Here is an 11,891-nt window from a genome sequence, read left to right on the forward strand (position 1 = left end):
TGAAACACTGGCTTCTTGTGTTGTGACAGTTTAAGTGAGAGAAAAGCTTCTCTTGAGCCACTTTCTCCATACAAATACATTTCTACTGTTGTCAACTGATTCAGTCACTAGAAAGGGGTGGCCTTCTGTGTGAAGGAATATGGAAGCCTCCTGGAGGCATCACTCAGGGTAGCAGTGTGTTTACATCCACTGTTCAAAAAATGTATTGTTAATGGCTTTGCCGTCCCATAGAAATGGAACATATTCATAAAAGAGAAAGTGGGGTCTTGTTTTTCAATATGGCAATGGCAGGTTTGGGAATTGCATGAAGCCCCAGTGTTGCTTCCTTCCTTGCTCTCTGGCCAGAGACAACGGAAGAGACCCATTAGGCCCCACTCAGCTCACTCCACTTTACAGCTCAGCCACTGAATAATTGAACAGGAACTCAGTAGGCCCAGTGGGTTAGCAGAACAGTAACTCATTCACACACACACACACACACACACACACACACACACACACACACACAACAAATACGGTGTCAGCTCTCTAATGAGAAACTTCCTGGAGAGCCTCACAGAGGTCAGAAAACCTCATGGATATGGGTGCCATTCTGCACAAGAGTGGTTTTGTGGATCATTTAAAAGCAGTCCTACAAGGAATGAAAATTACATTTGGATGAAGCCCAGCAAAGTCTGAGCTGAATCAGTTCCCTTCCATTCACTTCTGATACTGCCCAAGATTTAACAGATGGTTCCACCCTTGTAAATGACCAGAAGCAAAGATGGAAATGCAGGGCACAAAAGCAAGGGATGTTTAAAGTTTGGTTTCTGTGAAAATGAAGGAGAGATAACTGAACTGAGTGGCTGATAAGTGTAACTTCTAATTCTAGAGCTTAGTGTTTTGATGGGCTCTCCAATCATTTTACTTTCAATAAAGGAAGTTACATACAATGATTCTGATGTCTCTCTCTACTGTCAGAAGGAGATTATTTGTTTTTATATTAGTGGTGTGACAATCCTTCTACTGGTGTCAGTCACAATTGGATATGTGTAACTACAACAAGACAGTGTTTTTGCTAAATGCCCTGGCACGACACAGGTATAGCATCACCACATTCTTCCTGAGTCCATTTCTCAGTCCATTTTTCCTGAGAAATCAACAAAGCGTGTATTGCAGATTTGCAATTTTGGTCCTGACCCAAACCGTGAATTTGCTTCCTTTATTGTTCAGTGCAGGCTTCTTTTTCTTTTCTTTTCTTCTCCATTTCAGCTGGAACATCATGCACACTGATTCTTAACATTTCCTCATCTTCCCAAAGATAATCTGGCAGCCATCACCGTATCCGCTCTGCTTCCCCGAAGTCCAGTGATGAGTCTTACATGTTTTTCTTGCAAATGAACAGCAATTAGCAACTGGCATTAGCACTTAAGCACCCATTTGAATCCCTGCCAGGTTGAGGGTTGTTGTTGTTCTCTCTCTTATAGGAAAGGAAGCCACTCATTACATCTGCAGGGGTCTCTGCCTAGTGATGAAAGATGCATGAAAGGACTGTGATTACTATTGGGAGCCTGATGCAAAGGGACATCAATCAACACGTACTGAGACTATGGTGCTTCGCTTCAGTAGTTGTCTTTTAATCCCATAGGCACAATGATCTTCCTTGGGTTAATAAAACTGGTACAAAGCTGAAAATATTGAAAAAATGTTATGTAAAAGGAAACTAGCAATTAGAATAGTGCCTTCTTTCTATAGCACTGTCATTGTTTGAGAACATTCTGCTGGTGCTGTTCTCCAGCATGTTTGGATATATATTTTTAAAGGAGCCTTCTTGATTAAGATTGACATGGTTCTAATGTAACATTTTGGGCATCAGGCATGTTGAAGACAAGGATGGGCATATGCTCACAAGCATTCCAGGCATGAAAACAAGAATGTGGCAAATGTGCATTCACATCACTCCCAGTATACCATAGGCTAGGAACTAATGGTCCTCTAAGTGCATTGGATTCTTATCAGCTCCACCCTTCAAGCAGGTAAGAAGTGCAAACCTTTCTCACCAGAAGTGCAGCAACTATTTTGTCTGACAGAGCAGGGATTGGGGGCGGAACAGGCAGTAACAGGAAACTGCCATTGGCCAGGGGCCCAAAGTGAAGGGCCCTCCAAGACTAATGGCAGCTGAGCTCCTGCCAGTCACCCTGATCTGTGGTGATGGATGATGGGAGTAGCACTTTGTCAACACATGGAGTTGTTCACCCACACATTCTCCACCATTGCGTTACACAGCATATCCATCTGCATCAGTGCTTTGAATCAGCATACTCTAGGCATGAAACTAAAATTTCCAGGCATGGACTATAGCAGGCCTTGAGATTTCAAAGCCAAAACCCATAATGTCACAAAGGTAAGATCTGGGTGATGCCATTAAGCATGATGTCATACAGTTGTACATATGTCATACATATGTCATATCAGTGGAGATAAGCCTCTCCTTTAAACAATCAAGTACACCTGGAGGCTTCCCATCCCAAGACAGCTGACTATACCCCTCTAGTGGCAATCCCAATCAGCCAATCCCTCAGGACGAAGAGGGTCCTCATGGGTGGGGCCCCATTGAGGTGGTGTGGGGGAGAAGGAAGATCGGTCACCAACTACCCAGGGAGAAGCGCAACAGAGTTCTTGCGACCCTGGAGAGGAATAGGTGTGGTAGTCTTCAGGACAGACCCCCCAGCCTTAAGGTCCTGCTTCTGAATGCCAGATCCGTCAATGGTAAGACAGCTATCATCCAGGATTTGATCCTGGATGAGGGGGCGGATCTGGCATGTATTACCGAGACATGGTTGGATGAGCCGGGTGGGGTGAATCTCACCCAGCTGTGTCCACCGGGTTTCGGGGTTCATCAGCAGGCCAGGGTTGAGGGGCGGGGAGGAGGAGTTGTGGTGATCTTCCGGCAGTCCATCGCCCTGATCAGATGCACCGTTCCGCAATCTACGAGGTTTGAATGTGTCCTGTTGAAGGTGGGAGCCCGAGACAGCTTGGGGATTCTGTTGGTGTACCGTCCACCCCGCGACCCAGCAGTCTCCCTGTCTGAGCTAGCAGAAGTGGTCTCTAATGCGGCCTTGGTCTCCCAACAACTCATAGTTTTGGGAGACTTTAACATTCATGCCGAGACCACATTAACAGGTGCAGCTCAGGATTTCATGGTTGCCATGACGACCATGGGGCTGACTCAAGTTATATCTAGGCCTACACATCAGGCGGGACACACGTTGGACCTTGTCTTCATTGTGGACGGTGGGACAGTCAGAGTGGAAGAACAAAACATCCTTCCATTGTCATGGTCTGACCATCATCTGATCTGTGTAAGTTTCGCCGTGTCTTCTAACCTCCGCAGGGGTGGTGGGCCCACTAAGATGGTCCGCCCCAGGAGGCTGATGGATCCAGATGGACTCCTGAGGTCTCTTGGGGATCTTCCTGTTCTGGAGACTGGCGATCCTGTTGATGTCCTGGCTGATCGCTATAATAGTGAGTTAGCAAGGGCACTGGACACGATCGCTCCCGAACGTCCCCTCTCGCTGCGTAGAGCCACGTCAACTCCTTGGTTCACTGAGGAGCTGGCTGTGATGAAGCGTGCGAGGAGGGGACTAGAGTGCATCTGGAGGAAATCTCAGGATGTGTCCGACCAAGCACGGGCTAAAGCCGGCATTAAGGCTTACTCCGTGGCTCTGCGAGCAGCCAGGAAAGCTTTCACGACTGCCCGCATAGCGTCTGCGGCCAATAGGCCATCGGAGTTGTTCCGAGTTGTTGGGGAGCTCCTGCGGCCCCCTGAGACCCAGGAGCTTCCCGATGACTTGGCAACCCGGTGCAGCGAGTTCGCGCACCATTTCGCAGGCAAAGTTGCTCAGATACGTCGTGAGTTGGACTCCAGCTTGACTGTGGTTGCAGCGGAGGTGACCGGGGCACCTGTCGGTTCAATTTTGTGGGATTCTTTCCAGCTTGTTCTTCCTGATGACGTGGAGGGGATCCTTGGGTCTGTGAGGGCGACCGCTTGCGCTCTGGATCCTTGTCCTTCTTGGCTGGTTAAACTGGCCAAAGATGGGTTGTTGGAGTGGTTTGTGGCTATAATAAATGCCTCCTTGGGTCAAGGGTCATTTCCATCCTGTTTTAAGCAAGCGGTGGTAAAACCACTACTAAAAAAGCTCTCATTAGACCCATCGGTTTGTGACAATTACAGACCAATCTCCAACCTCCCATTTCTGGGCAAGGTTCTGGAGCGGGTGGTTGCCACGCAGCTCCAGGGGTTTCTCGATGACACCGATTTTCTGGACTGCTCGCAGTCTGGTTTCAGGCCTGGGCACAGCACCGAGACAGCTTTGGTCGCCTTGGTGGATGACCTCCGCAGGGAACTGGACAGGGGGAATGTGACCCTGCTGGTTCTCCTGGATATCTCAGCGGCTTTCGATACCATCGACCATGGTATCCTTCTGGGGAGGCTCTCCGGGATGGGGCTCGGTGGCACGGTTCTGCTGTGGCTTCGGTCCTTCCTGGAGGGCCGTTCCCAGATGGTGAAGCTGGGGGACACCTGCTCGGACCCCTGGCCATTGACCTGTGGGGTTCCGCAGGGGTCTATCTTATCCCCCATGCTATTTAACATCTACATGAAACCGCTGGGAGAGGTCATCCGGAGTTTTGGAGGGCGTTGCCGTCTCTACGCGGATGACACGCAAATCCACTACTCGTTTCCATCTGACTCCAAGGAAGCCCCTCGGATGCTGAACCAGTGCCTGGCCGCTGTGGCGGACTGGATGAGGAGGAACAAGCTGAGGATCAATCCCGACAAGACAGAGGCCCTCCTGGTCAGTCGTGCGTCGGATCGGGGTATTGGGTGGCAGCCAGTGCTGGACGGGGTTGCACTCCCCCTGAAATCACAGGTCCGCAGTTTGGGGGTCCTCCTGGATTCAGCGTTGACGCTTGAAGCACAGGTGTCGGCGGTGGCCGGGAGGGCTTTGCACAACTCAAACTTGTGCGCCAACTGCGACCATACCTCGTGAAGTCTGATTTGACCACGGTGGTCCATGCCTTAGTTACCTCTAGACTGGACTACTGTAATGCACTCTACGTGGGGCTTCCCTTGAAGACGGCCCGGAAATTACAATTGGTCCAACGCTCGGCTGCCAGATTAATAACGGGGGCAAGTTACAGGGAGAGATCCACTCCCCTGTTTAACGAGCTCCACTGGCTGCCGTTCATCTTCCGGTCCCAATTCAAGGTGCAGACCATCATCTATAAAGCCCTAAACGGTTTGGGACCCACCTACTCCATAAACCTGCCCGATCTTTACGATCATCCGGGGAGGCCCTTTTATCACCACTGTCGTTATCCCAGGCCCGCCTTGTGAGTACAAGGGAGAGGGCCTTCTCTGCTGTGGCCCCCCGACTGTGGAATTCACTACCCACTGAAATTAGGCAAGCTCCCACTTTGTTAGCTTTTAGGAAAGACCTGAAAACATGGCTTTTCCGCTGTGCCTTCGGTGAGTAATTTCTGTCATATATTTCTGTGTTACTCCCACCCCGAACATCTATCCTCTAGATTACCCCACTTCCATATGTCCCTGCCCGCAGTGGAGTACCCCTCTGTCCCTCTCACTCCAGGTTTTATCTCTGTGTTTATGCGGCCTGCCCTTGTTCTATTGTTTTTTGATTTCTTGATGTAATGCCTATTATTATTTATTGTATTTTTAATGGTGCCATGATATGTTGTTTTTATATTTTATACTGTATTGCTCTGGGCATGGCCCCATGTTAGCCGCCCCGAGTCCCCGTTGGGGAGATGGTGGCGGGGTATAAATAAAGTTTATTATTATTATTATTATTATTATTATTATTATTATTATTATTATTATTGTGCAGAGTGTGCCATTCAAAAAGAAAACATCAAGCCTAACAAATGAGGAGAATATATACAGTGGGCCTGACAGTATATTTGAAGTGTGCGTTTGATTCCAAGACCCACCTCAAATATGAAATAACAGTCAATCATGCCCCATATTATTAAACAGAATGTTCACATTGACACAATTTTCTAATATAGGACATGCTGATCTGTAGCCATTGGAGACTAAAGTTCTAGATCCAGTGTATCCACTGTATACAAAATTGGAGCATGGTGGTGCAATGTGTTAAACCTTTGTGCCAGCTGAACTGCTGACCTAAAGGTTGGCGGGTTGAATCTGCGAGACGTGGTGACCTCCCGTTTGTCAGCCCTAGCTTCCCATGTGGGAACATGAGAGAAGCCTCCCAGGTGTCCCCCGGGCAACGTCTTTGTAGACAGCCAATACTCTCACACCAGAAGCGATTTGCCTCAATTCGCTGCTGACACTATAAAAAAAACTGTATACAAACATACTTTTAAAGGAAGTGATCTCATTCTGAGATTCCTTGCCCTGAGTGTTAGAGAAGCAAAAGAGAGAGAGAGAACTGTATGGTTACAAAGTCCAGTTTATGATCTACAGCCTTGTAAAGGCACTATTGGTGTGTTGTGTGAAGAAGAGGAAAGATCACAGGTTGATAGAAGAGCAGCCCTACCCACTTCCAGGTTTTGAAAAGACATGGTTGCTATGGGGCAGCTATGGGTCAGGTGAAAAGGCGGAACCAAGTTCATTTTGTCAGAGTGTTTTCAAATTCTTTTTTATGTGATTCTCATATTTGGATCAGGGGACAAGTGACTGCAACTCCTAAAATCTTCAGCCACTAGTCATTCTGGTGAAAGGATTTTGGGGTTTACAGCCCATAAAAACATATTATTTCAAGCACAGCTTTATGAGAGATGCATTTGCGGAGAATAGTTGATCAGAAAAACAAAGAAATGCAGGCAGATCAGGGCAGAGATGGAGCAGGCAAGTAATGTCTCATTTCAGGGGTAGAGAAGAGGGAAAGAACTGTATTTTCTCTATTTGATTTCTCTGTGGATATCTGTGTGCCCCCTTCTTCCAAGTATGGTATGCATACCTGAAATTCTGGTTTATATTTCAAGCATCTGATCAAATATGCTGTATTCCATAAAAGCTTATGCTATGTTGTAATAAATTCATTAGTTTTTAAAGTATCCAAGGCCTTGAAAGGTGCTGCAATAGACCAATACGAATGTGCCTTTGGAACTGATAATGATCTGGCCTTTCAGAACCAACCCAAACCTGTGTGTGTTTTCCTGAAGACGTGGAGATTCTTTTCTATCTTTCAATCTGTCACTTATCTACACTACACAACTAATAAATGCAGGATCAGACTTTGCACCCTTACGCACCCATTCCTTATTTTATGCAAGCCGAGCGTCTGGGGTTTTTTCTCTTTAAAACAAGGAAATGAATCCACATTCATAAGAGTAACTACACTCCCCTGGATTGTCAACAAATACGATGATGGAACATTACTTAGAGACTTCATAATGAAAAACATTTGTATACATTTATTTTGCAGGCCTTGCTGAAGACAGAGAGGCTCCATTTTAAAATCTCATGAAAACATCTGATTCAGTTGCAACTCTATGTTATTATTTAACCTACACTAATTACAAAATATTATGGGGCTGCAGTATAAAAGAAAATCCTTTTAAGATAAGGAAGATCTCAAATAAAGCATTGAAGTACATTGTGAAAGGCATTAGCAGATATCTCTATTGCTAAATGTGCCACACCCTCCTCATGTGTGTGTGTGTGTGCTTTCAAGTCACTTGCTAACTAATGGTGACCCCATGAATTTCATAGGATTTTCTTTGACAAAGGATTTTTAGAAATGGTTTTGCTAAGTTATCTCATTTGGAAAAATTACCTACATTGGCACCTAAGTACTATCCAAAGCTGGTCCTGCTTGGCTTCTAAGATCATACAGGATCTGGTGTCTTTGGGGTATCTAGACAGCTCCTGCAATGAAACTCACACTCTCCCAGCCTTAAGAGAAAGGCAATGGCAAACATCTTCTGAAGAAATCTTACATAGGTTCACATTAAGATCTCAATAGGTGGCACACAACAACAAATCTGCCACTTAATATATTTTCATTCAAAGAGAGGAGCTAGAGTTTCTTTAGTTCAGAGCACCCCCGTCTCTCACCCAGGTTCCCTATCCTGTCATCCCACCAGAGAACAGAAACAGAACCTTTTGGGCTATGATTCCCCAAATCCCCAGCCAACCTGAGGATATGGGAGCTGTAGTCCAAAAGGTAACGTTTACGAGTTCAATTCCCAATATGTGCAGATTAGCAAGAGTTTGCTTGGCAGTTAGGGAAAATATGTTCTCATGTGATGAGATTTTCAGTCTTGATGATTACTTTTTGGGATCCAAGACTGAGACTGTACTGATGTAGTTCTGGGACCTCAGCCGTCAAGTCCTGACTGCAGCTGCGTAGTTCTCTTTACAATTTGTTTTCCACCTGTCAAAGCTTACACTAAACTCCACAAGGTATCCAGAGTAACAGATGGACTAATAGACCAGCAGGGCTCACTGAAGTGTCATGCTGTGCGTTTGACTGCATTTCCTTTCCACGCAGCAAGAGCAGAGTGCGGGGAGACTTCTTGGGGATGGAGAGGGAGAGAGGTGAAAAATCGCTATGATGATCAAATCAATCATTAGCAAACAAGCAGCTATTTACATGTGGAGTTGGCTCCTGCTTGCTTTCAGACTGGTTTAGATTAATTCCGATTTCACCAAACTGATTAATAATAAAAAGGTTCAAACAATACATGGAGAGGGGGATGAAGAGGGAGGAAGAAGGAGGAGGAGGAAGAGGTGGTTTGGATGTGGAGAAATAGGAACTATTTAAACTCCCTCAACACTTTTTATTTATTTATTTATTTGTTACAATATTTATATCCCACCCTTCTCACTCGACAGGGGACTCAGGGCGGCTTACAATAAAACACATATATAAAAATTGTACAATACACTATAAAACAGTTAAAATTGTTAACTTACACCGGACATTCATAAAACACATTCTAAAATACAGATGGGCATGTTCAAGTTTAAAGGACTGGGTCTGTCGATTGAGTTCCAGCGTACATAATAATAATTAGCGCTGCTCATTGTTATTTGAAAGCCTGGCCCCACAACCAAGTTTTAATCTTCCTACGGAAGGATAGGAGGGAGGGAGCCTGCCTGACTTCACTGGGGAGGGCGTTCCATAGGCGGGGAGCCACTACTGAAAAGGCCCGGTCTCTCGTCCCCGCCAGCCGCACCTGTGAGGCTGATGGGACCGCAAGCAGGACCTCATCTGATGATCTTAAGCTTCGAGGTGGGTTGTAGCGGGAGACACATTCGGACAGATAAGCTGTACAGATAAGCTTTACAGTAAGGACTATTCCACATAATAGGGCAGGAAGTCACAGAACATCAAGGCTATGTGGAAATGATCAGATCCAGCTTTGAAACAGTCTGGAGTGTGCTATGGTCTAGAACAGTACATGTTTATTTATGTCCCATCTCTCCCTGCAATATCAGAACTCAAGGTGGATTCTTCCCTATCCAGTACTCCAGGAACAGACCAAAAGCAGAAAATGTTCCAGTAAGGGACATTTATAAACCATTTATAGTTCATGGATGAAAACCTGGACATATGTGGCTAAGCAATACAAGGGTGTGGTCAAGATAGCAAATGTTATTAATTCGGAGGAACAAATATGTTAGGAGATGCTGTATAAGTTTGCTTTTGTCAAAATTTAGAGGACAGGGCAAGATTCTGCCCCTCCTTTCCTCTCCACTCCTCTCCTCGCCCTCCTTCTGAGTTAATTGAAGACATGCTACTTTTGCATTTTGAACTCAGATTGCAGCAATTGAAGTAAGCCCAGATAAGGTGGGGAAAGAAACTGGGGCACTTTAAAAACAGCTGGAAACGTGACAGAATGGAAGATCAACTGAGACTCTCCCTGCCAAATTGTGACAGTATGCACTTAAATGCTGTTGGCTGCGTTTGCATTAGCTTGCTTAGTCCTATAGGATTTCTCAATATGGCCAATTCCATGTATAGGGGTAGAGGTTCCTTGATCTGTCCACTAGGATAGGGATGACAAAGATGCAGCTGTCGAAATGTTGTTTGATTATCACTCCCTCACTGTAAGCTATGCTTATGGGAATCAAAACCTCAAAAAGAACACTGTTAGCCAGGGTGCAACTACACTGTACAATTAATGCAATCTAACACCACTTCATTCTACCATGGCTCAAAGCTATGGGCTCATGAGAGCTGTTATTTTATAAGATCTTTAGCCTTCTCTTCCAAATAGTGCTCTTACCAAACTACAACTTCCATGATTCCATAGTGTTGAGTCGTGACTGTTAAGGTTGTAGTTTTACAAGGTGTTTAGTCTGTTCTGGCCAAGAGCCTCTCCAAACTACAATTCCAAGGATTCTATTACATTGAGCCATGGCAGTTAAAGTGGTGTCAAACTGCATTAATACTACATGTTAATGAACCCACTAAGAATATGAAATATATTAAACTGTAGCATCAAAGGTACAGTAGAGTCTCATGTATCCAACATAAACGGGCTGGCAGAACATTGGATAAGCGAAAATGTTGGATAATAAGAATCGATTAAGGAAAAGCCCATTCAGCGTCAAATTACACTATGATTTTACAAATTAAGCAGCAAAACATCATGTTTTACAACAAATCGACAGAAAAAGCAGTTCAATACATGATGGTAACATTATGTAGTAATTACTATATTTACAAATTTAGCACCAAAACATCACAATGTATTGAAAACATTGACTACAAAAACACTGACTATTAAAATGCAGACTGCGTTAGATAATCCAGAATGTTGGATAAGAGAGACTTTACTGTACTTAAATTCAGGAAAATCATGGTTGCAATATCAGAGACACTCCAGAGTGCCCTGTTGCTGTGCATTAATTTAGACTCTGAGAAATGTACAGAGATCCATTGTAATCATAATCATCATCTGTTCATTTCATACTCTTTACTACCCTGTTTCCCCTAAAATGAGACATCCCCAGAAAATAAGACCTAGTAGAGGTTTTGCTGAATTGCTAAATATTAGGCCTCCCCCGAAAGTAAGACCTAGCAAAGTTTTTGTTTGGAAGCACACCCGCCAAACAGAACACCAGAGCATGCAGGATCGGTAAATGTACCTACCATAGAGTGTTGTACATGGAAATATTGGTAGTAACAAGAAATTCTTGATAGGATTCACAGTTTGTCTGGTTTATAATGACAACTACTGTACAGTATATAATAAATGTTCATTTTTTGTTCAACAATAAATGTGAATTCTTCATGCAAAAATAAGACATCCCCTGAAAATAAGACCTAGAGCATCTTTGGGAGCAAAAGTTAATATAAGACACTGTCTTATTTTCGGGGAAACACGGTAAGTATCCTACAAGTGAGCAAAAATTCCTAACAACTGTCAAATTTGCCACAACAGTCCCCCCAACCATAGCAATTTAAAATATATAAACTACTAGTCATAGGCCATCATCTCAAACACGTCTGGTAGGGATGAGAGAAAGGGCCTTTTTGGTTGTGGTGCCCTGACTCTGGAACTCTCTTCCAAAAGAAATTAGACTAGGGCCTACACTGACTTCCTTCAAGAAAGATCTGAAAACCTGGTTTTTCCCTGCCACTTTTGATTAAGAAAATCCTTCAGACTGAGCCCCTACCATTATCTATCCCAGGATCCTGCATTTTATCGCTGTCCCATGCCATTAGAAATCCTAATACATTGCACTATATTAACTTTATCCCTCACCCTATAGCTTGAAGATTGAAGTGCCACTATGTCACTCTTGGTCATTGAGTATGTTTTTAAATTGTTGATGTTGTATGTTATATTTTGATGTATTTATTGTTGTATTTGGATTTATTTTTACCATTGTATTTTATTGTACACTG

Source organism: Anolis carolinensis, chromosome 2 (genome assembly GCF_035594765.1).
Source record: "Anolis carolinensis isolate JA03-04 chromosome 2, rAnoCar3.1.pri, whole genome shotgun sequence".
Taxonomy (NCBI): domain Eukaryota; kingdom Metazoa; phylum Chordata; class Lepidosauria; order Squamata; family Dactyloidae; genus Anolis; species Anolis carolinensis.